Here is a 26,346-nt window from a genome sequence, read left to right as displayed (position 1 = left end):
TATCAGTACATGCTCCTAGTGTCCCCAACTTCACAGATCTTCTCCTGACAGAGCCATCATTATCAGTACATGCTCCTAGTGTCCCCAACTTCACAGACCTTCTCCTGACAGAGCCATCATTATCAGTACATGCTCCTAGTGTCCCCAACTTCACAGACCTTCTCCTGACAGAACCATCATTATCAGTACATGCTCCTAGTGTCCCCAACTTCACAGACCTTCTCCTGACAGAGCCATCATTATCAGTACATGCTCCTAGTGTCCCCAACTTCACAGACCTTCTCCTGACAGAACCATCATTATCAGTACATGCTCCTAGTGTCCCCAACTTCACAGACCTTCTCCTGACAGAACCATCATTATCAGTACATGCTCCTAGTGTCCCCAACTTCACAGACCTTCTCCTGACAGAACCATCATTATCAGTACATGCTCCTAGGGTCCCCAACTTCACAGACCTTCTCCTGACAGAGCCATCATTATCAGTACATGCTCCTAGTGTCCCCAACTTCACAGACCTTCTCCTGACAGAACCATCATTATCAGTACATGCTCCTAGTGTCCCCAACTTCACAGACCTTCTCCTGACAGAGCCATCATTATCAGCACATGCTCCTAGTGTCCCCAACTTCACAGACCTTCTCCTGACATCACCATCATTATCAGTACATGCTCCTAGTGTCCCCAACTTCACAGACCTTCTCCTGACAGAACCATCATTATCAGCACATGCTCCTAGTGTCCCCAACTTCACAGACCTTCTCCTGACAGAACCATCATTATCAGCACATGCTCCTAGTGTCCCCAACTTCACAGACCTTCTCCTGACAGAACCATCATTATCAGTACATGCTCCTAGTGTCCCCAACTTCACAGACCTTCTCCTGACAGAGCCATCATTATCAGTACATGCTCCTAGTGTCCCCAACTTCACAGACCTTCTCCTGACAGAACCATCATTATCAGTACATGCTCCTAGTGTCCCCAACTTCACAGACCTTCTCCTGACACAGCCATCATTATCAGTACATGCTCCTAGTGTCCCCTGCTTCACAGACCTTCTCCTGACAGAACCATCATTATCAGTACATGCTCCTAGTGTCCCCAACTTCACAGACCTTCTCCTGACACAGCCATCATTATCAGTACATGCTCCTAGTGTCCCCAACTTCACAGACCTTCTCCTGACACAGCCATCATTATCAGTACATGCTCCTAGTGTCCCCAACTTCACAGACTTCTCCTGACAGAGCCATCATTATCAGTACATGCTCCTAGTGTCCCGTACGTCACAGACCTTCTCCTGACAGAGCCATCATTATCAGTACATGCTCCTAGTGTCCCCTACTTCACAGACCTTCTCCTGACAGAGCCATCATTATCAGTACATGCTCCTAGTGTCCCCAACTTCACAGACCTTCTCCTGACAGAGCCATCATTATCAGTACATGCTCCTAGTGTCCCCAACTTCACAGACCTTCTCCTGACACAGCCATCATTATCAGTACATGCTCCTAGTGTCCCCAACTTCACAGACCTTCTCCTGACAGAGCCATCATTATCAGTACATGCTCCTAGTGCCCCAACTTCACAGACCTTCTCCTGAAAGAACCATCATCATCAGTACATGCTCCTAGTGTCCCCAACTTCACAGACCTTCTCCTGACAGAACCATCATTATCAGTACATGCTCCTAGTGTCCCCTACTTCACAGACCTTCTCCTGACAGAAACACCAATAGTACATGCTCCTAGTATCCCCTACTTCACAGATTCTATCTTGCCACCATAGGAATATTTTTGTTGTTTTAATTTTCTGAGGCAGTGGTCTCACTGTAGCCTAGGCTGACCTCTAATTCACTATGTACTCTCAGGGTGGCCTTGAACTCATGGTGATCCTCCTACCTCTGCCTCCCAAGTGCTGGTTCTAAAGACGTTTGCCACCATGCCCGGCCTCCACCTCCTTTGAGAGAGAGTCTTCCACTGGCCTGGAGCTTACCAATAGGCTAGAATGGCTAGTCAGCAAGTTCCAGGGATATGCCTGTCTCAGCATGTGGAATTACACGGACATGTCATTTTTATATGGGTTCTCCAAGTCAAACTTAGTTTCTCATGCTTGCATCACAAACACCTTACCAAGTGAGCTACCCACACCCCCCAAAGCCTAAATATTTTAACTTGACTGATATTTCATGACTCAACAGCCCTGTTTACCCTCAGAAGCCTAAATTTTTTAAAAATATTTTTATTTCTTTCTTTATTTGACAGAGAGAGAGAATGGACCCGGCAGGGCCTCCAGCCACTGCAAATGAATTCCAGATGCATGAGCCCCCTTGTGCATCTGGCTAACATGGGTCCTGGGGAATCAACTCTGAGTCCTTTGACTTTGCAGGCAAACTCCTGAACCACTAAGTCATCCCGCCAGCCCAAGCCTCTTTTTTTTTTCTTTTTTTGGTTTTTTGAGGTAGGGTCTCACTCTGGTTCAGGCTGACCTGGAATTAACTCTGTCATCTCAGGGTGGCCTTGAACTCATGGCGATCCTTCTTCCTCTGCCTCCCGAGTGCTAGGATTAAAGGCGTGCACCACCACGCCCAGCTCAAGCCTCATTTCTTAACAACTACCTCTTACTGGCCCTTAAACGCATGCTGTAGGAGCCTGCCATAGTGTATTTCTTCCAGATATTAGGATACTTCTTTCCCTCAGACCATGGTGCTAAATAAAGCCTGGCTATGACAAGTGGTGCTAAACTTCTAGAACTGGCTTTACCCCTGGACACTCCAGTGACCTTTGTTTGAAGGCTGTTTATTATTCATGTCACCCTTTATGTCCCTTAGTGCCAAAGACATCTGAGGTGAACTCCCACTGTCCTACCCAAATTTCTCAACTACCTCCTCTAAAACAGCCATGAGAGCCGGGCATGGTGGTACATGCCTTTAATCCCAGCACTCAGGAGGCAGAAGGATCGCCATGAGTTCGAGTCCACCCTGAGAATACAGAGTGAATTCCAGGTCAGCCTGGGCTAAAGTGAGATCCTACCTCAGAAAGAAACAAAGAAAACACAACAGCCCAGCCATCTGAAGAGCAAAGTTACTCCATCTTCACCCTCCTCTGAGCTCCTCTCCTGTTCCTACTAGGTTCGCAGCTAAGGCTGCTGTCCCTTCCTTGAGTCAATACTTCCTTTGTGATCAAAATGTTCTTTTAAGCAAGGGAGGTGTGGCTGTGTAAGACAGAACACAGACAGAGCAAACAGACCAGGCAAAAAGGAACCTCCCCCAGACCAGCCACCCCTTCTTGCCCAGCAGCCAGGAGAAAGGCAGCCTTCCTGTTTGGACTGGCTCGGGCTTACAACCACAACCTTCTCCTTGAAGCCGTCACATAAAATCATCAGTCATGTGTGGTAATCTTGTTACTTACCTGAGTCCCCCAATAAATCACTCTTCTAATATTTACAGCCTCGCAGTATCTGGATGGTAATGAGAAAGCAAGAGCAAGGCATCCACACAGATCTTCCATCCTCCACTTCTCAGGAGCAGAAGTGAAACAAGGACCAGGGAGCTCGCTGCAGCTCAACGCCCAGTACTTCTCAAATCTAGCAGATCAGAGTTTCGAGGGAAAATAAAAAGCTCTCACCATGCTCCTCTATGCTTTGCCAACCTGGCCACTCACTGCTAGCTCAACATGCCCTGCACCTTTAATTATTTTGCTCCTTCTACTTAGAAGGCTACTTTGCAATTCCAAGTATCTCTTTTCCATTCTTCAATGCTCTTCTCTGAAATGCCACTTCTGTGAAGCCAGGTAGGAGGATCATTGTGAATTCAAGACTACCCTGAGGCTACATAATGAATTCCAGGCCAGCCTGGGCTAGAGAGACCCTAGTTTGGAAAAACAACAAGAAAAACAATAAACAAAATAAAATTTTTTTAAGGCGCTGATTGCTGGGCATGGTGGTGCATGCCTTTAATCCCAGCACTCAGGAGGCAGAGGTAGGAGGATCACCGTGAGCTCGAGGCCACCCAGTGACTCCATAGTGAATTCCAGGTCAGCCTGTGCTAGAATGAGGCCCTACCTCAAAAACAAACAAAAAAGGGGGGGGGGCTGGAGAGATGGATTAGCGGGTAAGCACTTGCCTGTGAAGCCTAAGGACCCTAGTTCGAGGCTCAATTCTCCAGGACCCACGTAAGCCAGATGTACAAGGTGGCGCACGCATATGGAGTTCATTTGTAGTGGCTGGAGGCCCTGTCGCACCACTCTCTACCTATCTGCCTCTTTCTCTGTCACTCTCAAATAAATAAATAAAACTAAACAAAATTGTTTTTAAAAAGGAAAAGGAGGCTATGTAGAAGGGGCTAAGTACAATGTAGCTCATAATGGCAGAAAACGTGCTTATCACACAGGGCCCTGGATTCAATCCTCAGCAACGCACACACATACACACACGCGCACGCATGCTCGCACACATGAATTATATGTGGGAAGGCAGAAGACTTAGGAACAGCTGATGACTCAGACTGTCCCCCTGCCGGCTAGCCCTCACAGTACCACAGTGTGCTATGCTGGCTGCTAAGGGAGAACTACTGTGGACCCTGGGTGCAACACTACCAACCCGCCAGGCAATATTTGTTCACTGGTACAATTGTGGCAAGTGTGTTATGGAAGTAACTAGCCACTTTCTGATTGGATTTGAGGTCTACTCCACAGAAGGAAACCTGGTCAAAAATCCATGTGGGAAACCCAGACATAAAATAAAATAAAAAAATTGAAATAAAAATTAAAAATAAAATAAAATAAAAAATCCATGCGGGGCTGGAGAGATGGCCCAGCAGTTAAGGAACTTGCTTGTGAAGCCAAAGGACCCAGGTTAGATTCCCCAGGGCCCATGTAAAGCCAGATGCACAAGGTGACACATGTGTCTGGTGTTCATTTGCAGCAGGCACAGGACCTGGCACGCCTATTCTCTCCTTTCTTTCTCTCTTTGATATAAATAAATAAAAGTAAAATATTAACAAAAGCCTGGTGCGACCATAGACCCTAGTAGGGAAGTCACTGCTAATTTTTTGCTAAATGGGCATGACATGTTTCTCAAAGAGACTTCTTTTATAAAATACTTTGATTGATTGATTGATTGATTTTTTCTTATATGAGAGAAAGAGGCAGAGAGAAAGAAAGAGAATGGGTGCGCCAGGGCCTCTGGTCACTGCAAACAAATTCTAGACACATGTGCCATCTTGTGCATCTGACTTACATGGGTCTTGGGGAATTGAACCTGGGTCCTTTGGCTTTGCAGGCAATTGCCTTAACTGCTAAGCCATCTCTCCAGCCCAACTAATTTTTTGAAACAGGTCTTATTCTAGCCCAGGCTGGCCTCAAACTTGACGATCTTCCTAGCTTAGCCTCCTAAGAACTGGAATTAAAAGTGTGAGCCCCAACATCCAGCTATATTTTATTTTTTTATTTGTATGTGTGTGTTTAGGGGCATGCTAGGGTCTCTTACCATTGCAAATGTACTCCAGATACATGTACCATATTTGCTTCTGAGAAAGTGAACCCAGGCCAGCAGGTTTTGAAAGCAAGTGTCTTTAACTGCTAAGCCATGTCTCCAGCCCCAAACTGTCTTCTAAATAATGTTTATGCCCATAGATTAATGCTGCTGTCATGAACATGGTCAAAAAAGTTTCTTTTTGTAGCAGTCAGTGGTAATTGCAGACTCATAATTGTTCAAAGTGCTGAGAGTAAGTATTAAATGCTCAGCCATAAATGGGACATCTGTAATTTTAAAAATATTAGTTATTTATTTAGAGGCAGATAAAGAAAGAATAGGTGCTCCAAGGCCTCTAGCCACTGCAAATGAACTCCAAACACATGGGCCACATTGTGCATCTGGCTGTACATGGGTCCTGGGGAACTGAACTGGGTCTTTTGGCTTTGCCAGCAAGCACCTTAACTGTTAAGCCATCTCTCCAACCCCTACTTTGTTTTTTTTTTTGAGGTAGGATCTCATTCTAGCCCAGGATGACCAGGACTGCTCTATGTAGTCTCAGGGTGGCCTTGAACTCTCAGCGATCCTCCTACGAGGCTTCTTGAGTGCTGGGATTAAAGGCATGTGCCACCATACCCAAAGGGGACATCTATATTACCCTCCCGCCAAGACTCAAGGAATATCATGAAAACTGTGACATAAGGATTTGCAGAAAGCATATAAGGACCAGAAAATGAAGGACTGGTGTAGAATGCTGACGTCCACGCATGATGTGGGGCTGTTGCATCCTATCTCACAGTAGGTGTGATTACCTACACAAGATTGGGCTCATCAACAGCCTGTCACAGAGAGGGGAGGTGCTCACGGGGCTCCAAACTTCCCTGAGAAGGTATACACAGCTGACAGCTGACAGAGGAAGGAAAGACATGCCCTTCAGTGGTGTAGCCCTTAGTAAGGTCCCCATGTTCTTGTAAACAAACCCTTACCCATTCTCCTGTAAGCAACCCTAATGAAACTCACTGGGCCACCAAAAACAAACATGAAAGTAGAAGAGGACAAGTTGGGAAGAGGAAGGGGATCAGCCAGAGAGGAAGGGAACAACAGAAAGTAGCGGAGATGATCAAGATACATTGTGTACATATAAGAAAATCTACAATGAAACCCACTGTTGTGTCTAATTAATATAGATCAATAAAAACCACTTTTTAAAAGTTTGTATTAGAGCTGCGTGTGGTGGCACATGCCTTTAATCCTGGTACTTGGGAGGTAGGAAGCTCACTGTGAGTTTGAGGCCAGCCTGGGACTACAGAGTAAGTACCAGGTCAGCCTGGGCTAGCGTAAGATCCTGCCTTGGAAAAAAAAGAAAGGTTTGAAGCTGGGTGTGGTGGTACACACCTTTAGTCCCAGCACTCAGGAAGGAGAGTTAGGAGGATTGCTGTGAGTTCAAGGCCACCCTGAGACTACCTGAGCTAGAGTGAGACCCTACCTCAAAAAACAAAAAAAAAGTTTATATTTAAGAAGGTTGTATTGGGCCGGAGAGATGGCTTAGCAGTTAAGGTGTTTGCCTGCAAAGCCAAAGGGCCTTGGTTTGATTCCCTAGGACCCACGTAAGCCAGATGCACATGGTGGCACATGTCTGGAGTTTGTTTACAGTGGCTGGAGGCCCTGGTATACCCATTCTCTTTCTCTCTTTCTCTCCCTCCCTCTCTCTCTCATAAATTAAAAAAATAAAGTGGTTGCATTAAGCTGGGCATGGTGGTACACATCTTTAATCCCAACACTCAGGAGGCAGAAATAGAAGGAGTGCCATTGAGTTCGAGGCCACCCTGAAATACATAGTGAATTCCAGGTCACCCTGAACTAGAGTGAAACCCTATCTCAAAAAAATAAATAAATAAATAAATAAATAAATAACAACAACAACAAAAAAGGTCATATTCATCAAACTTTCATTGCTATAGGCAAATACCTGAGGAAAAACTTGATGGAGGAAACATTCATTTTGGCTTACTGTTTCAGAGATGTCAGTTCAAGGTTTCCTGCACTCATTGCTTTGGGGCTAAAGTTAGACAGAATATGAGGGCAGCAAAACATGTAGAAGAGGAGGTTATTCACCTTGCGGCAGTCAAGAAGCAGAGAGAAATTAACAGAGGAGGGGACCTGAGCCAAGATACATTCTACAAAGACACGCTCTCAATGGCCCACTTCCTCCTACCTTTCATAGCTCCACCATCTCCCAACAGTCTACTCAAATTTTGAATCTCTGGGTTCATGAGGGTCAGAACCCTCATGATCCAATCACTTCTCCAAAGCCCCTCTAAACACTGCCTGCAACAAGGACCAAGTCACTTTTCTGGGGACACTATATATTCAAACCACAACACTGGATTTCAAAAGAAACCCAGCAGCTTCAATGTCAAAATATTAGGAATTAACTCATGTTATGATGACTCAGCAACTGCTTGTTATATATCTGTTAGCGTAATGGGGATCGAGTGCCCATGACTCACGTGGTCAGGGTTGGACAACTTCACAAAACAAAATCAAGGTGAAAATCTTTAAAAAACTTGGATTGGATGCTGGACAGGCCAAAACATTTTTTTTGTTCATTTTTATTTATTTATTTGTGAGCCAACAGATAGAGAAAGAGGTAGATAGACAGAGAGAATGGGCGTGCTTAGGCCTCCAGCCACTGCAAATGAACTCCAGACGCATGCGCCCCCTTGTGCATCTTGCTAACATGGGTCCTGGGGAATTGAGCCTTGAACCAGTGTCCTTAGGCTTCACAGGCAAATGCTTAACCACAAAGCCATCTCTCCAGCCCTTTTTTTGGTTTTTTTGTTTGTTTGTTTGTTTTCAGGTAGCATCCCACCCTAGCCCAGGCTGATCTGGAATTCACTATGTAGTCTCAGTGGTGGCCTCAAACTCACGGTGATCCTCCTACTTCTGCCTTCTAAGTGCTGGGAATAAAGGTGTGTGCCACCATGCCTGGCTCCAAAACAATTTATATGCACTAAAAGCTCTCAAAAAAATGAAGTCTCAAATTCAGCAGAATAATCTAGGTGTGAAAGAAGAGCAACACCATGTTTGTAATATGGCCTTAAGAAAGTGACTACACTTGTGCCTCAGTTTCCCATCTGTAAGATAGTGATGGTCATAAACTGGGCGTGGTGGCGCAAGCCTTTAATCATAGCACTTGGGAGGCACAGGTAGGAGGACTACCATGAGTTGAAGGCCACCCTGAGACTACTGAGTGAATTCCAGGTCAGCCTGGGCTACAGTGAGACACTACCTCAAAAAAGCAAACAAACAAACAAAGATAGTGATGGTCGCAACATCTGGTTGGCTTTTTAAAATTTTATTTGCATGTGTGCACACATGCACATGCACCAGGGCCATCTTGCTATTGCAAACAAATTCCAGAATGCATGTGCCACTTTTACGTCTAGCTTTAGTCAATAGTAGGGAACTGAACCTAAACTGGCAGGCTTTGCAAGCAAACACTTTTAATGGCTGAGCCATCTCCCCAGCCCCATTTGGTTTTTCTTTAACAAATAAGAAAATGTGTACAAAATGCTTTCTAAATTCAAACCTAATTGCTAGCTAATACTTGCATTTGTCACAGACATTTTACATAGATTTTACCTAACTTTGCAACTCTTTGAAGTGGAGGTTACTAACACCACTTCTGTAGTCAGACTACCTAGGTTTAAGTCAAGACTTTACCACGACCTTGTGTGACCCTGAGCAAGTTACTTAGCATTTCTGTGAGTGCTTTCTCACCTGTAAATGGGTACTGGTTTACACTAGTAAAATACAGCGTTATTAGAATTAGTTAATGTAAGCAAAATTCTTTGAACTGCCCTGGTATATGCAGTAAAATATATATATATATCTTAGCTATTATGGGGATGGGTGTGGTAGCACACACCTTTAATCCCAGCACTTGGGAGGCAGAAGTAGGAGAATTGTCAAGAGTTTGAGACCACCCTGAGATTACATAGTGAATTCCAGGTCAGCCTGAGCTAGAGTGAAACCCTACCATGAAAAAAACAAAACACAAAACAAATACTAGCTATTATGTATGAGTAATAGCAATAATTATCCCACTTTTACAATGAAGACAATAAGGCATCAGGAAGTCCTATAACTTGTGTAGATTGCTGAAGTTTAAAGGTGTAGAGCCAGAACTTTTTTTCCTGTAGTGCTAGGAATCCAGGGTTGTGCACACAGTAGGCAGGTGTTCTAGCACTGAGCTAGCTACACACTCAACCCTTGCACAGCCACAATGTGAGCTTCGCTGGGGATGGCCCAGACTATACTAGCTTCAATATTTAAAAGAAAAGAATAACTAAGTGAGGTAACCCAGGCCCAGAAAGCCAAGCACCACATGTTCTCTCTCATATGTGGATACTAGCTACAGATGACTGGGCTTCTGTGTGAGACAGAAAATACTTAGTAGCAGAGGCCAGTAAGTTAAAAAGGAGACATAAAGGGAAGAGAAAGGAAGGGAGGAGGGTACTTAATAGGTTGATATTGTATATATGTAAGTACAATGATTGTGATGGGGAGGTAATATGATGGAGAATGGAATTTCAAAGGGGAAAGTGTCAGGGGGGAGGGAGGGAATTAACATGGGGTATTTTTTTATAATCATGGAAAATGCTAATAAAAATTAAAAAAAAAAAAAGAAAAGAATAGTACTGGACTTTAACCCTATCAAGTCACACAGACTAAGGGTAATGAAACTCAAACACAAGAAGGAGATGATGTTTTATCTTTAAAATGTTAGCTGAAGCTAACTACACATTTAGAGAAGGCCGGGAATAGTCATACACTTTATTAAGGAAAAAATATTGTATCCCCAGTTACAAATCATGCCCTCCCTAAAACTTGCTTCTGTTGTTGTGGAGACAGGGATCCTTCTATGTTTCTGTTGTTAAGACAGAGGTCTCTGTATTTCTGCTGTTAGACATAGGTGTCTCTCTGTTTCTGTTGCTGATGAGACAAGGATCTCTCTATGTTGCCCAGACTGGTCTAGATTGCCTGCATCAGCCTCCCTAGTAGGTACGACTACAAACATGAGTCTGGTTAATTAGATTTTTGGCAATTAGTGTTGTCAATCTCATTTTCTTTTCTTTCTTTTTTTTTTTCGAGGTAGGTTTCACTCTAGCCCATGTTGACCTGGAATTCACTGTGTAGTCTCAACTCAAACTTAACAGTGATCCTCCTATCTCTGCTTCCCAAGTGCTAGGATTAAAGGAATGTGCCTTCATACTAGCTAGACTCAACCTCATTTTCTTCTCCCTCCCTCCCCCTTTCCTTTCTTTCTTTTGGTTTTTCAAGGTAGGGTCTCACTCTAGCCCAGGCTGGCCTGGAATTCACTATGTAGTCTCTCAGGGTGGCCTTGAACTCACTGCGATCCACTTGCCTCTGCTTTCTGAGTACTGGAATTAAAGGTGTACAACACCACACCCAGCTTCAATCTCACTTTCTAAAAATATTATTTATTTGAGAGTATAGAGAGAACATGAGTATGTCAGGGCCTCTTGCCATTACAAATGAAGTGCAGACAGAAGTGACACTGTGCATCTGACTTTATATAGGCACTGGGAATTAAACCCAGGCCAGAAAGCTGTGCAAGCAAGTACCTTTAACCACTGAGCTATCTCCCTACACCAATCATTTAAAAAAATATTTTATTTATTTGAGAGAGTGAGAAAACAAAGGAGGCTCAGAGAGAGAGAGAGAACATGTGCGCCAGGGCCTACAGCCACTGCAAACAAACTCCAGATGTATGTGCCACCTTGTTATCTGGCTTTACATGAGCAGGGGGGAATCGAGCTTGGGTCCTTAGGCTTTGTAGGCAAGCACCTTTAACTCTGAGCCATTTCTCCAGCCCCACCCCAATCATTTTAAATGTTACTTTTATTGAGAAAATAATTCAATAATTCAAAACAAGTTACCTGTCCAAAAGAGAGAAATACACAAGTACAAAGTTGGGCGTGGGGGTGGCACAAGGCAAAGGCAGGAGGATCACAAGTTCAAGGCCAGTCTGGGCTGCGTGAGATTATCTCAACAAAGCAAACCACAAATATAAAACATATAGCAAGGATCAAAGGCACTTGCTTCCAAAGCCTGCTAGCTCAGGGTTCAATTCTCAAGCTACCCACATAAACTAGGTACAAAAAGTATAGACAAGTGCCTGATGTTTGTTTGCAGTGGCAAGAGGCCCTGGTGCTCCCATATATGTGTACACTTACACAAAGTAAAGAAAATAAACTGTATCATGGGCTGGAGAAATGGCTTACAGGTTAAGGCACTTGTCTACAAAGTCAAAGGATCCAGGTTTGTTCCCCAGGATCCACATAAGCCAGATGCACAAGGTGATGCATGCATGTGGAATTTGTTTGCAGTGGTTGAAGACCCTGACACACCCATTTGTGTGTTGTCTCTCTCTCTCTCTCTCTCAAATAAAAAATAAAACACATTCTACTGCTGCTCGTGCTAGTCCTGCCCAGGTGTTGAGTACAATCCTACAAGGCCTCCAGCAGTTACCCAGGAGCCACTCCGGCTCAAGGAGAGTGAGGGCGAACGAGACAAGGCTCTGCTTTCTTAGAGCTGAAGTTGAAAGCTAGCATTAAAAAAGAGGTGCTTGTGGCCTGGAGAGATAGCTTAGTGGTTAAGGCAATTGCCTGCGAAGCCTAAGAACCCAGGTCCCACGCAAGCCAGACGCACAAGGTGACACAAAGTGCAACACTGCACATGTGTACAAATTGGCACACACATCTGGTATTCGACTGCAGAGTCTGGAGTCCTGGTGTGCCAATTCTCTCTGCCTCTCGCTCAGATAAAAAATCATAAATACAGCCAGGCATGGTGGCACACACCTTTAATCCCAGCACTCAGGAGGCAGAGGTAGGAGGATCATTGTGAGTTCAAGGTTACCCAGAGACAACATAGTGAATTCCAGGTCAGCCTGAGTTAGAGTGAGACCCTACCTCAAAAGACCAAACTAATAATAATGATAATAATAAGCACAACTTCTTTCTCTCCCTTGTTAGTCCCAAATGCTCTCAGGGCAAAAACTATGCCAGCCACCTTTCTAAATGTAGGGTATGTAATATACAGACAGTCTATAAATGGCTGAAGGAGTTCATGAGACCATTTCATCAGACCTGAAGGAAGCAGCCAAACTGCAGTACATTCAAGAGGAATGGAAGAGAGGGGCTGACTTGGCTTTCTGAAGACAAGTCTAGAAAGGAAAAAGGAGGAGAAAAAGTAATAATTTCTCGGGGAAATAATGGCCACAAGATTTTTATGTATTTGCCTCTGTGTGAGTGCGTGTGAACATGCACACGTGCATGTGTGTGCATGGGCAGGGCCTCTGGCTTCTGCAAACAAATGCCAGGCGCTTGTGCCACTTTTTTGTATCTGTCTTATGTGGGCAGCCTGGGAACTGAACCCAAGCAGTCAGGCAGGCTTTGCAACCAAATGCCTTACCCCACTGGGCCATCTTCCCTGCCCAATTCACTGGCAGAGCGTTTGCCTAGCATACCATATAGGCGTTTGATTCTCACCACTGCATTAAAAAGGGAGGGGTGAAGGGGGGGACAAGAATGAGAAAGACTTGGACATACTTGCTTTTCTTTTTGCATGTATACGTAGTATGCGTGTATATAGCTGTTCATACTGTGTGAGCACTCATCACACTTGCTTCTTTTGTTTTTGTTGCAGTGCTGGAGATTGAACACAGGACTTTGCACATACTAGGCAAATGCTCTATCATTAAGCTATATCCCCAATGCCTTGATATCTGTTGATAAGGTAATACAACACTACCAAAAGAGAAGTGGTGGGCTGGAGAGATGGCTTAGTGGTTAAGACACTTGCCTGCAAAGCCAAAGGACCCAGGTTCACCTCCCCAGGACCCATATAAGCCAGATGCACAAGGTGGCGCATGCATCTGGAGTACATTTGCAGCTCCTGGAGGCCCTGACATGCCCTCTCTCTCTCTCTATCTGCCTCTTTCTCTCTCTCAAATAAAATTTTAAAAATTAAAAAAAAAAAAAAAAAGAGAAGTGGGAAGATGGCTCAGCTGTAAAAGGAACTTGTTTACCCAAGTTCAATTCCCCAGCCAACCACATACAGCCAAATGCACAAAGTGGCACATTCATTCAAAGTGGAAAAAAGATGCTGGGGTGCACACACACATGTGCAAATAAAAAAAATTATTTTTTAAGATCAGGAGTTCTAGGTATTGTGACTGTGGCACCACATACCTGCACCACACACCTGTAATCTCAGCAATTGGGAGGTGGAAGCAGGAAGCTCTCGAGTTCTGGTCTCCTAGACATCCAGATGCTGGGGGGGGAGGGATAAGTGCTAGAGCCAGACAGACCTAGCTTGAACTTGGCTTTGTCACAGTGTTTGTTAGAAAACTGTTTAACCTCTGTATCTCATTTTACACATATGTAATTTCAATATTATCTATAGCTCACTGTGACCATTACGGTTCTTGTTAAAAACAAAGTATTATCCAATAACTGTGTTCAAAGATTATTATTCCTGGGCAAGAGAGATGGCTCAGCAGTTAAGGCGTTTGCCTGTAAAGCCTAAGGACCCAGGTCCGATTCTCCAGGTCCCATGTAAGCCAGATGCACATGGTGGCGCATGTGTCTGGAGTTCATTTGCAGTGGCTAGAAGCCGTGGCGCACCCATTCTCTCTCTATCTGTTTCAAATAAATAAAGTAATATAGACTTAAAAAAATTATTTCTGCAGGTAGAAGCCAGACTCTGGTGTTCTCTCCCACTAGCTTGTACTCCAGTCCAGATTTCCTGCCCAAGTGAATGTGTAATATGCGATGGCAAGCGGGGCCTTCTGTGTGTATCACCCTTTGTGTGAGTCCCATTTCCTGTGACAGTCTGCATGAGCTCATGAATGGATGCTGTGGAAAATTACTGCTGCTACCAGCTGAGTAACAGTCTGGAGAATAAGCTGATGAAACTGATGTTAACATCACCAAATTACGAGATTTTGGGATTTTTGCCAAAATCTTCATTGAGAACTCAGAAGAGAGAAACTGAAAACAAATAAAATTCTTATAAAGACTGAGCTAGCAAGGTGTTCATTAGTGTGTATCTTCACACCAAAAAAAATTTTTGTTCACAACCACTTTGCCCTTTGGCTTTTTTTTTTTTTTTTTCAGAGCTAGGGGTTAAAACCAAGGGTCTCACCATGCCTGATCAATGTCCACCAACTGAACCAAATCCAGGTCCTCTCACAATCCTTTGAAGTTAATGTTCTGGTCACACGTTATATTTTGTTAGTAGTACACATATACAAACACTAAAACACCTCACCCTCCCTTGGTCCCCTAGATCACACAGCTCCTGGCTTAAAGACTAGGAAGTAGAAGTGGGGTGTGGTGACACACACCTGTAATCCAAACATTCAGGAGTCAGGAGGAGGAGTGCCACTAGTTTGAAGCCTGACCTACATAAGCTCCAGGCCAGCCACGGGTACACAGCAAGACCCGACCTCAAAAACAAAACCAGGGCTGGAGAGATGGCTTAGCGGCTAAGGCATTTGCTGGCAAAGCCAAAGGACCCAGGTTTGAATCCCCAGGCCCAGATAAGCCAGATGCACAGGGTGCAGCATGCATCTGAATTTCATTTGCAGTGGCTGGAGGACCTGGCATGCCCATTCTTTCTCTCTCTCTCAAATAAATAAAAAAATATTTTTTAAAAAGCCTGGCATGGTGGCTCATGCCTTTAACCCTAGCACTTGGAAGGCAGAGGTAGGCAGATTGCCAGGAGTTTGAGGCTGCCCTGAGACTACATAGTGATTTCAAGGTCAGCCTGGGCTAGAGTGAGACCCTACCCCCCCCCCCACACACACACAAAAGACGAACAAAAAACTAAGAATGATGTGACAGGGTAGGAAAGATGGCTTAGCTGTTAAAGCAAAGCCTGAGGACCCAGGTTCAATTCCCCAGTACTCACTTAGAGCCAGATGCACAAGGTGGTGCATGCCTCTGGTTTGTCTGCAGTAACTAGAGTCCCTGGCACACCCATTCTTTATCTACTGCTTAAATAAATAAATAAAATACTAAGGAAAAAACAGAGGTCAAGTTGAAAATCCAGTTTTATGAACAGTCTGATTTTTCGTTTTTCTGGTTTTTCGAGGTAGGGTTTCACTGTAGTCCAGGATGACCTGGAATTCACTATGTAGTCTGAGTAGGCTGATTTTAAAAGGTAAAAAAAGATGTATCAAATTACAATATGTTCATATATTAAAGTTCCCAATTTTAAAAATAAAAGAGCTGCAATTGACCAAGAATGATCTCTCCCCTCCTTTCCCCCCACAGAGCTGGAGGCCCAACCTCAAGGCTTAATTAACAAGCGCTCTGCCACTGACTTCAATCCCTAACTGCAGAAAGAATGTTTAAAAATATTCCAGCCAGGGCATCCCGAAACATTCCACCAAAATACAAGGAGCCAAGACCCATCACGAATTTCACATGAAGCAAGAGACTGGAAGATCTGATAAGTCATCCAGTTACTGAAAATAAATAAAATAAAAACCCCAAACTTGAAAGCACCTTTATATTAAAGCAGCTTGATCCGAACCCAAGGATGACAATAAATTTCAACATTCCAGTCCTCAGCGCGCAGCAAGGTGATCCTGCCTAATGTATGCCTCAGTTTCCCCGTTGGTGAGACACACACACATATAGTGTGTGTGTGTGTGTGTGTATAAATATACATAATCGGCCTGGATCTCAGCGTGGGTTCTGAACGTGAGTCGTGAATGGAAACACACGAGTTAAAGCTGACGAAGAGTTTGCACCTGTGAATGTGCCGGAAGCAGCCTGCTCCAAAAATAAAATAAAATAAACAAAACAAAATAAAAAAGCGGTGCCCGCGTCGCGCCGGCCGCCCTCCGCGGGAGGCGGGGGGCTGTCACCTGCGTGGCGCCGGCGTCGCCCACGCGGGGCCCCAACGCCGCGGGGCGCAGACGCCCGGCCCCAGCCCACCCGCGGGGTCTCCCCCCGGCTCCGTCGTCCGCCCGAGCGTGGCCGCTCGCGGCCCCCACCCGACGGGAAGCTGTGCGCGCCCGCGACTCTCCCGGGCGGCCGTCTCCCGCACTCACCTGCGCCGCGGCCACCTCAGCGCCAACCCCGGCTCGGGCGCGCGGCTCCGCGGCTCGCTCCCGCTCGGCGCGCGGCGGCGCCTCTGCGCACGCGCGGCTGGCCGGAGCGGGGCGGCCGCGGGGCACGCTGGGGGCTGTAGTCCGTCCACACCTGGACCGCGGAAGCTTGCGGGCCGGCTTTCAGCCTTGGCCGGGCCTCCTCCGGCTTCGCGTGGCCGCTGTGCTTGGGAGCCGCCGAGGGTCGTTTGGGAGACAACCAGCGGTCGGGATGGGGATGGGGAAGGGGAAGTCTCGGCCAGGCCCGGGAGGGGCCCTTTCCTGCGGTTGCACAGAACCAGCCCCGAGGCCCTCTTAGTCTACCCTCCCGTCAGGCACAAGCCTTGCAGAAAGCCGCTAATTGGTTGAGGTCATAGCCGAGAAATCCTCTTCTCTGGGGTATGATGCAGTGTGCGCAGTCAGAGAGCCTGTGACATCCACGAAACGAGAACCCACACTTCAGATCGCTCTGAGAACTCGATGGATTTGGGAAAGGTTTAATTAAGCGCAGTACCAAAGTCCGGAATGGTGGCAGTCCATCTCCACTGATGGCTTTGATGCTGCCCGTCTAGGGTCGTGCTTGCCTCCGTTCGGAAAAGTCACCAACAGCTTCACCGATATTCCAGAAATGTTTTCCTAGACAGTTCACCTAATTCTCTTGAGACCAAACGGTTTGAAAGCTGCTAATTAACTAAACACTTGTTCCTAAATCTGTGTTCCTAATTGTGGGCGCCTAGAGCGAATGAAAGAGAAGCCAGGGCTGAGGACTGTAGCTCGGTTGGTAGAGTGCTTGCTCAGCATGTGCGCAGCCTTGGGCTCGATTCTCAGCACCACGTAAACCTGACAGGTAAGCTCAGCACTTGGGGGGTGGAGGCAGGAGTTCAAGGGTATTCTCAGCTCCATGGGAGTTTGACCGGCCTGGGCTATATGAGACCTTGTCTGGAAGGAAGGGAGGGAGGGAAGGAGGATGGAAAGAAAAACCACAAGCAGAAGTTACATAAAAGGCAGTCTGGAATCATGACACTGCCAAGCTACATGGTTTATAAAGCACACTGGCATGTTTTTCAGAATGTCCAAACACTCACGTGCTGGAATCACAGTGAATTATTATCATTCCCTGATTTTATATATATATATATATATATATATATATATATATATATATATACACACACACACACACACATACATACATATATATGTATATATATGTGTATATAATACACACACATATATATGTATATATGCGATATATATGCGTATATATATGTGTGTGTGTATGTATGTGTGTGTATGTATGTATGTATATGTGTGTATATATATATATATATATATATATATATATATATATATATATATATAATTTTTTTTTTAACTTGAGAGAGATAGAGAATGGGCATACCAGGGCCTCTCTGTGCATCTGGCTTTACATGGCTACGTCATCAAGCTTTCAAAGCAAATGCCTTTAAGTGTTGAGCCATCTCCCCAGCCCTATCTTTTTTTTTAATTTTTTTCAATTTTTATTAATATTTTCCATGATTATAAAAAATACCCTGGGCTGGAGAGATGGCTTAGCGGTTAGGCACTTGCCTGTGAAGCCTAAGGATCCTGGTTCGAGGCTCGATTCCCCAGGTCCCACGTTAACCAGATGCACAAGGGGGAGCACGCATCTGGAGTTCGTTTGCAGTGGCTGGAGGTCCTGGCGTGCCCATTCTCTCTCTATCTGCCTCTTTCTCTGTCTGTTGCTCTCAAATAAATAAATAAAAATAAAAACAAAAAAAATTTTTTTAATCCCATGGTAATACCCTCTCCCCCACTTTCACCTTTGAAATTCCATTCTCCATCATATCCCCTCCCCATCTCAATCACTGTACTTACATATATACAATACCAACCTGTTAAGTACCCTCCTTCCTTTCTCTTCCCTTTATATCTCCTTTTTTAACTTGCTGGCCTCTGCTACTGAGTTTTTTCCTTCTCACGCAGAAGCCCAATATCTGTAGCTAGGATCCACATATGAAGGAGAACATGTGGCACTTGGCTTTCTGCCCAGACCTATCTTAATATTAATTTTTTTTGTTGTTTTTCAATTTTTAGAGGTAGGGTCTCACTCTAGCCCAGGCTGACCTGGAATTCACCATGGAGTCTCAGGCTGGCCTCGAACTCACGGCAATTTTCCTACCTCTGCCTCCTGAGTGCTGGGATTAAAGGTGTGCGTCACCATGCCCGGCTTCCAATTAAAAAATAATTTTTATTTTTTTCTTCCAGTTTTTTGAGGCAGGGTCTTGCTGTAGCTCAGGCTGACCTGGAATTCACTATGTAGTCTCAGGGTGGCCTCCAACTCATGGCGATCCTTCTACCTCTGCCTCCTGAGCATTGGGATCAAAGGCGTGTGCCACCACACTTGGCTTCCAAAATATTAAAAAAAAAAAAACTGCTAAAATAAACTGGGCATGGTGATGCATGCATTTAATCCCAGCACTCAGGAGGCAGAGGTAGGAGAATTGCTTGAGTGTGAGGATAGGTTTAGAGTGAGACACTATCTCGGGGGAGAAAACGTCTACAGAGAAAGCAGTACTAAATCAGATCCCTATCTTGCTGACCAAGGCTCAGGGAGCGTCACAGAAAAAGGGGTTGAAGTTCGTCTTCAAAATGCATGCCATTTCTAGAGTGCCTTTTCTCAGAGCAACTTAATGGAACTTTACGCTTTCTGATGTTGAATGCCGTCCTGTCTATGGAGGAGGCCCTCACTGTTCTGTGTAGTCTGCTTTCGGCATCGTGAGCCACAAGCTCGAGGGCAGACTGTCTTGCTCCCAAATGTAAATACTTGTTTTTCTTCCAGGCTATCAAGACAGAAATTGAGTTTTGCTTTTGTTTCAAACTTTAATTTGCAGAGACGAAGAGAGAGAGAGAATAGGTACGCCAGGGCCTCTAGTCCATGCAAACGAACTCCAGATGCAGGTGCCACTTTGCACATCTGGCTTTATGTGGTCCTAGGGAACTAAACTCTGGACCTTAGGCTTTGAAAGCAAGCACCTTAACTGCTGGGCCATCTCTCAAAATCCATTTTTTAAAAATTTTTTAAAAAATATATTTTATTTATTTGAGAGAAAGAGGTAGAGAGAATGGGCACACCAGGGCCTCCACCCACTGCAAACGAACTCCAGACACATGTGCCCCTTCTGCATCTGGCTTACGTGGGTCCTGCAGAGTCAAACCAGCATCTTAACCGCTAAGCCATCTCTCCGGCCCCCAGTTTTTCTTTTTTGAGATAGAGCTTCACTAAGCAGCCCTGGCTGGTGTTGAACTCTTTTCTTTTCTTTTGGAGGCAGGGTCTCTTACAGCCCAGGTTGGCCTCAAATTTGCTATGTAGCTGACTTTGAACTTGATCCTCCTGCCTCAACCTCTCCCATAGTGGGACTATAGTCATGTGCCACCACACCCAGGTTATGAATTGACTTTTCTTTTTTTTCAAGGTAATGTCTCACTGTAGCGCAGGCTGACCTGGAATTCACTATGTAGTCTCAGGGTGGCCTTGAACTCACGGTGATCCTCCTACTTCTGACTCCTGAGGGCTGGGATTAAAGGTGTGCGCCACCACGCCTGGTGACTTTTTATAAGCAGAGGGAGGGAGAAGAGAGAGGGAAAAAAAAGAAATAGGTGCACCAGGGCATCTTGCCAGTGCAAGTGAATTCCATTTGTGCATCTGGCTTTACCTGGGGAATTAACTCAGGCCATCAGGCCTTGCAAGCCAGTGTTTTTAACCACTGGGCTGTCTTTCTAACCCTAAAATGTTTCTTTTTTAAAAAATTTATTTGTATTTATTTATTTGACAGAAAGGAGTGCGCGCGCGCGCGCACACACACACACACACACACACACACAGAGAGAGAGAGAGAGAGAGAGAGAGAGAGAGAGAGAGAGAGAGAGAGAGAGGGAGAGAGAGAGAAACAATGGGCATGCCAGGGCTTCTAGCCACTACAAACTCCAGAAGCATGCGCCACCTTGTGCATCTGGCTTACATGGGTCCTGGGGGAATCGAACCTGGATTCTTTGGCTTTGCAGGCAAGTGACTTAACCACTAGGCAATCCTTCCAGCCCTCTTTTTTAAATTAAAAAATATTTATTTATTGGGAGGGCTAGGAAGAGGCAGATAGAGTAGGCACACCAGGGCCTCCAGCAACTGCAAACAAACTCCACATGTATGCATCCCCTTGTGCATTTGGCTTACGTGAATCCTGGGGGGTTGAACCAAGGTCCTTAGGCTTCGCAGGCAAATGCCTTAACTGTTAAGCCATTTCCTCAGGCCCCCCTAATTTTTAATTTTTTATTTCTTTATATACCAAAGAGAGAGAGAGAGAGAGAGAATGGGCATAGGTGCCAGGACCTCTAGCCACTGCAAACTCCAAATGCATGTGCCACCTTGTGCATCTGGTGATGGAGTATTGAACCTGGATCTTGTGGTTTTACCAGCAAGTGCCTTAACCACTAAGCCATCTCTCCAGCCCCCTTTTTTTAATTTGGCTTTTCGAGGTAGGGTCTCATCTAGCCTAGGCTGACCTGGAATTCACTATGTAGTCACAGAGTGGCCTCAAACTCATAGCAGTCCTCCTATCTCTGCCTTCCAAGTGCTGGGATTAAAGGTATGTATCACCATGTTCCAGCACAAGTGATTATTTTTTATTACAAAGTACAACTTGATTATTTGCCATTTTTTCAGGGCCTTGCTCTAGCCCAGGCTGAACTTGAATTCACTACGTCTCAGGGTGGCCTCGAACTCATAGCAATTCTCCTACCTCTGCCTCCTGAGTGCTGGGGTTAAAAACGTGCACTGCCACACCTGGCTTTAATTTGCCATTTTTTTCTTGAAAATAAATGAGCAATTTAGTTACCTAATCAAGTATGGGTTACATTCTTGCCTAATTTTGTTTGGATTTTTCACATTATATTTCAGATACATACACTCTTACAACCAGCACTATTCTAATTAGAACATTTTAAAGACAGCTCACCTATTAAAAGTTGAAAACCATGGGACAGGAATAACAACCCTCAGAAGACGATTTCCCGGCGCCCTAGAGCCACCACAGGGAAAAGGCAGATCAGAGGATGGAAAGTTACTGGTAGCCTTTGTGGCTCTAGTCTCCCTCCAAACCACACTTCATCCCACCACTGGTTAAGAGCCAAATAGTTCCCAGAAACCCTTCTGTGGGGATTAAGGACAAGGAGCTCTGCTGTACTGCACAGAGACTTTAAACCTCACTCCTGGCCAGGCCTGGTGAGTGGTACACGCCTTTAATTCCAGCGCTTGGGAGGCTAACGTAAGAGGATCACACCATGAGTTTTGTTTTGTTTTTCAAGGTAGGGTCTCACTCTAGCATAGGTTGACCTGGAATTCACTTGTAGTCTCAGGGTCTGGACTACAGAGTGTGGAGGAGTTGCCTGGGCTACAGTGAGACCCTGTTTTCCAAAACACCAAAAATAGGGCTGAAGAGATGGCTCAGCAGTTAAAGGCACTTACTTGCAAAGCTTGCAGGCGCAGGTTTGATTCCCCGGTACCCATGTAAAGCCAGATGCACAAAGTGGTGCACGTGTCTAGAGTTTGTTTTCAGTGGCAGGAGGCCGTGGTGCATTCTCTCTCTCCTTGCAAATAATTAAACAACCCCCCCCCCCAAAAAAAAGCCCTCACTCTTTCCTTCCCAGGCTGGGGTGCTCTCATTTTCTACTCACTGTGAGGTCCCAATAGTACCACAAACATGGGAAACCTGCAGAACTACCTAAGTCACAGTACGAAAGGTCAGATCAAATATGGCTATCTAAGGAAAAGAGAAGTTATATGAAGGTTACACAATTGTGTTGTTTTTATCCACATAAAAATTCACTGCTAGCAGAGGAGAGCATGGTGGCACACGCCTTTAATCCCAGCACTTGGGACATAGAGGTAGGAAGATCACTGTGAGTTCAAGGCCACCCTGAGACTACATAGTGAATTCCAGGTCAGCCTGGGCTAGAGTGAGATCCTACCTTGGAAAACAAAACCAAACAAAAAAACCTCATGGTGTGACGATTCACCGCTAAGCCGAGGGTGTGGAGGAGGAAGATCACTGTGTGTTGGAGGCCAGCATGAGACTACATAGTGAACTCCAAGTCAGTCTGGGCTAGAGTGAGACCGTACTTTGAAAAAGACAAAACAACATTAAAAAAAAATCACTGTTCAGCCTGGCGTGATTGTACATGCCTGTGATCTTAACACTTGCCAGGTGGAGGCAGGAATTTGAAGCTACTGAGAGTTCAAGGCCTGCTGGGGCTACAGGAAAATGCCTCCAAAAAATAAATCACCCAGGTGTGGTGGCGCACACCTTTAATTCCAGCACTCAGGAGGCAAAGGTAGAATTGCTGTGTGTTCAAGGTCAGCCTGGTACTACAGAGTGAGTTCCAGGTTAGCCTGGGGCTAGAGCAAGACCCCACCTCGGAAAACCAAAACCAACAAAGAAGTTATAATGCCCGTGGAATGCCATTGTCATATTCACTAGAACTTCTAGCTGAGGGGCTGAAGAGATAGCTTAGAGGTTAAGGCATTTGCCTGCAAAGCCCAGGGACCCAGGTTCAATTCCCAAGCATCCATGTAAGCCAAAGGCACAAGGTGGCACACACGTGTCTGGAGTTCGTTACAGTAGCAGGAGGGCCTGGCACGCCCTTTCTCTCTCCCTCTGTCTCTTTCTCTCTTTCAAATAAATAAAAATAAAGTTGTTTTTTTTTTTTAAAGAAAAGGTTCAAGTGTTCTTTCTTCCAGCCCATCGACAGCTCACCCAAATGCTTCTAGTTAAGTGTATCTTGGGACAATAAAGCTAGGTGCAAAATTGCACTTATAAGTGTGACCAAAAGCGTGTAAGAGCAAGAACAAGACCAGAAGAGGAAAAGTAATGCACAAACCTATCTACTCAAATTATCCAAGGGAAACAGGCTAAACCACTTGTCACTAGTGACCTGAAGTCTGGCAGAGATGCAGAACAAGACTATTTTGTTTCCTACGAAGAAACTGCTCATTAACCAGTATCCAGTATCCCCAGTGTGTCTGGCACGTAATCATACAGCCTGAGTAGCCACGCCGAGAGGAGCTGCCTCTTCTGAGCAGCTCACTTCAGAGTAGATAGAATGCTTGATCAGAGATCAGCAATTCAATTTCCTGTGCTAGACCTAGTGGTTTCAAACTTCAACAACTGTTATGAGTTCTAGGAGTTGAACCCAGGTCCTCCTGCTTGCTAGACCAATGCTCTACCATTGAGCTATATCCATCTTTTTTTTTTTAATATTGAATTTTTTTATTTATTTGAGAGAGTGAGAAAGAAGCAGAGAGAGAGGCAGATAGAGAATGGACTAGAATGTGCCTGGGACTCCAGCTGATGCAAAGGAACTCCACACGCACAAGCCACCTTGTGCATTTGGCTTATGTGGGTGCTGGGGAACTGAACCGAGGTCCTTTGGCTTTGCAGGCAAACATCTTAACCGCTAAGCCATGTCTCCAGCCCTCTTTTATGATTTTTGAGATGTCTTGCTAGGTTACTCAGGCTGGCCTGAAACTTGCCATCTGGCATTTGATGTGGGTACTGGGATCTGAACTCAGGCCATGCTTCTGAGGCAAGCCCTGAGCCCTATCCTCAGCATAGGGCTCGTCATGGTCCATGCCTGCTTTCCTCTTTCAGCTGTTGTTAGACTGGATCTAGCTAGCATTCTTTCTTTGATAATACGTGATGCTCTGTTTCCGAGTACTTTTGCTGTTGCCAGGAACTGAATACAGTATCCTGACCCTGCTAGGTAAGCATGGCACCGCTGAGCTGCAAGTCCAGCCAATTTCTAGCTACAGTTTTGAACAATCTCATTCTGTAGCCTTGAACCTGTAGTAATCCTTCTGCCTCAGCCTCCCATGTGTTACAAGGTGAGCCATCTTGCCAGGCTTCTGGCTGGTTTTGATGAGACACAGCTGGACTTGACTCTGACCCACCCCCTAACCTTGTAACACTCCAGCCTTCCAGGTCCTGACCTGGAGGAGGGTTGTGGGTCACTCTCAGCATTCTTGTCTGGGCCCAAACAAGTCTTTTTGTTGTTGTTGTTTTTCAAGGTAGGGTCTTAATCTAGCTCAGGCTGACCTGGAATTCACTATGTAGTCTAGTCTCAGGGTTGCCTTAAACTCAGGGCAATCCTTTTACCTTTGCCACCCAAATGCTGGGATAAAAGGCATGCATCACCACTCCTGGCTCTGCCTTTTTAAAAATGTTTATTGGCCGGGCGGGGTGGCACACACTTTTAATCCCAGGATTTGGGAAGCAGAGGTAGGAGGAATGCGGTGAGTTTGAGGCCACCCTGAGACTTCACAGTGAATTCGAGGTCAGCCTGGGCTAGAGTGAGACCCTACCTCGAAAAACAAAAAAAAAAAAACCAACAAAAAAAAGTTTATTGTCTTAGAGAGAATGAATGAATATGAATGGGGGCTGGAGAGCTGGCTTAGTGGTTAAGGGAGCTTGCCTGTGAAGCCTAAGGACGAAAGTTAGAATCCTAGATTCCCCAGTACCCACAAGGAGGTGGTGCATGCATCTGGTATTCGTATATAGTGGCTAGAGGCCCTGGTGCACCCATTCGCTCTGCCTTCCTCTCCCTAACAAATACATGTAATAAAATACCATTGGAGCCATCCAAAACTGAACATGACTGAGTGTGGAAGTCTCTGGTGGCTTTCTGAACACCATTATCAGAACCGTAAAACCTAAACCTGGTATGGTGGCACACGCCTTTAATCCCAGCACTCGGGAGGCAGAGGTGGGAGGATCATCGTTAGTTCGAGGCCACTCTGAGACTACATAGTGAATTCCAGGTCAGCCTGGGCTAGAGTGAGACCCTACCTCAAAACAAAACAAAACACTTAAAACCTTTCAGCTCTGGCTCATATTGAGTTTAGGGTTGACTTACATTTATCCTCTCCAGATGAAATCTTAGTTGTTACCAAATAAATGTCTTAGTTAATTCTCTTTAGTTTTTGTTAACTACATAGCTGATAAACAAAAGCTTTTATTTTCCTCTCCACCCAAGAGTATGTACCCAAAGGAAGACCAAAACCAGTTCTCCCTTTTCAGCTGGGTCACGTAGAACTCAGTGTCTTTTGGCTAGTTTAATTGGATAACAGCCCATTAACAAGGTCTGGAGACTGTCAGATGCCAGGATGGAATCTATTTATCCAATTAGCATTTCGCCTTGCAGGCCCAGTGTGAGCTAAGTAAGCCTGACACCTGCCTGTTTTGCCAGCAGTGAACTACCAAAAGGACCAAGTCCTGGCTTAGGATGGCTCACCTTACTAATGCTCAATGTTAGCCAGCGTGATGGTGCATGCCTTTAATCCTAGCATTCATGAGGCAGAGGTCAGAGGATTGCCACTGTGAGTTCAAGGCCATCTAAGACTACAAAGTGAATTCCAGGTCAGCCTGGCTAGAGTCCCTACTTTAAAAAAAAAAGAAAAGAAAAGAAAAGAAAGAGAAATTCTCAAAGTTAGAATGGTGAGACAGGGTATCTGCCCAAGCACTTTTTTTTTTTCTTATTTTGGTTGTTCAAGGTAGGGTTTAGCTCTAGCCCAGGCTGACCTGGAATTCACTATGTAATCTTAGGCTGGCCTCGAACTCACAGCAATTCTC

General features: G+C 45.2%; 1 protein-coding gene across 5 annotated transcripts in view; it reads right to left on the bottom strand.

The window, feature by feature from the left end:
- Sgsm3 (small G protein signaling modulator 3) overlaps positions 1-16,694 on the bottom strand; it is a 36,641-nt gene extending 19,947 nt beyond the window's left edge. For 4 of the 5 annotated variants that reach the window (XM_045152815.1, XM_045152821.1, XM_045152819.1 and 1 more), the window contains exon 1: positions 16,631-16,694. The gene's annotated coding sequence lies outside the window, so the exon portion shown is untranslated. Of the gene's footprint in view, positions 1-16,079; positions 16,103-16,630 lie in introns of those variants that run through there. The other variant, XM_045152817.1, reaches the window with a different exon arrangement.
- Between the last annotated feature and the right edge of the window lie 9,652 nt (positions 16,695-26,346).

This window comes from Jaculus jaculus, chromosome 6 (assembly GCF_020740685.1).
Source record: "Jaculus jaculus isolate mJacJac1 chromosome 6, mJacJac1.mat.Y.cur, whole genome shotgun sequence".
Lineage (NCBI taxonomy): Eukaryota > Metazoa > Chordata > Mammalia > Rodentia > Dipodidae > Jaculus > Jaculus jaculus.
Note: the sequence above shows the minus strand (reverse complement) of the source record. Positions and strands in the feature narration are given on the sequence as shown.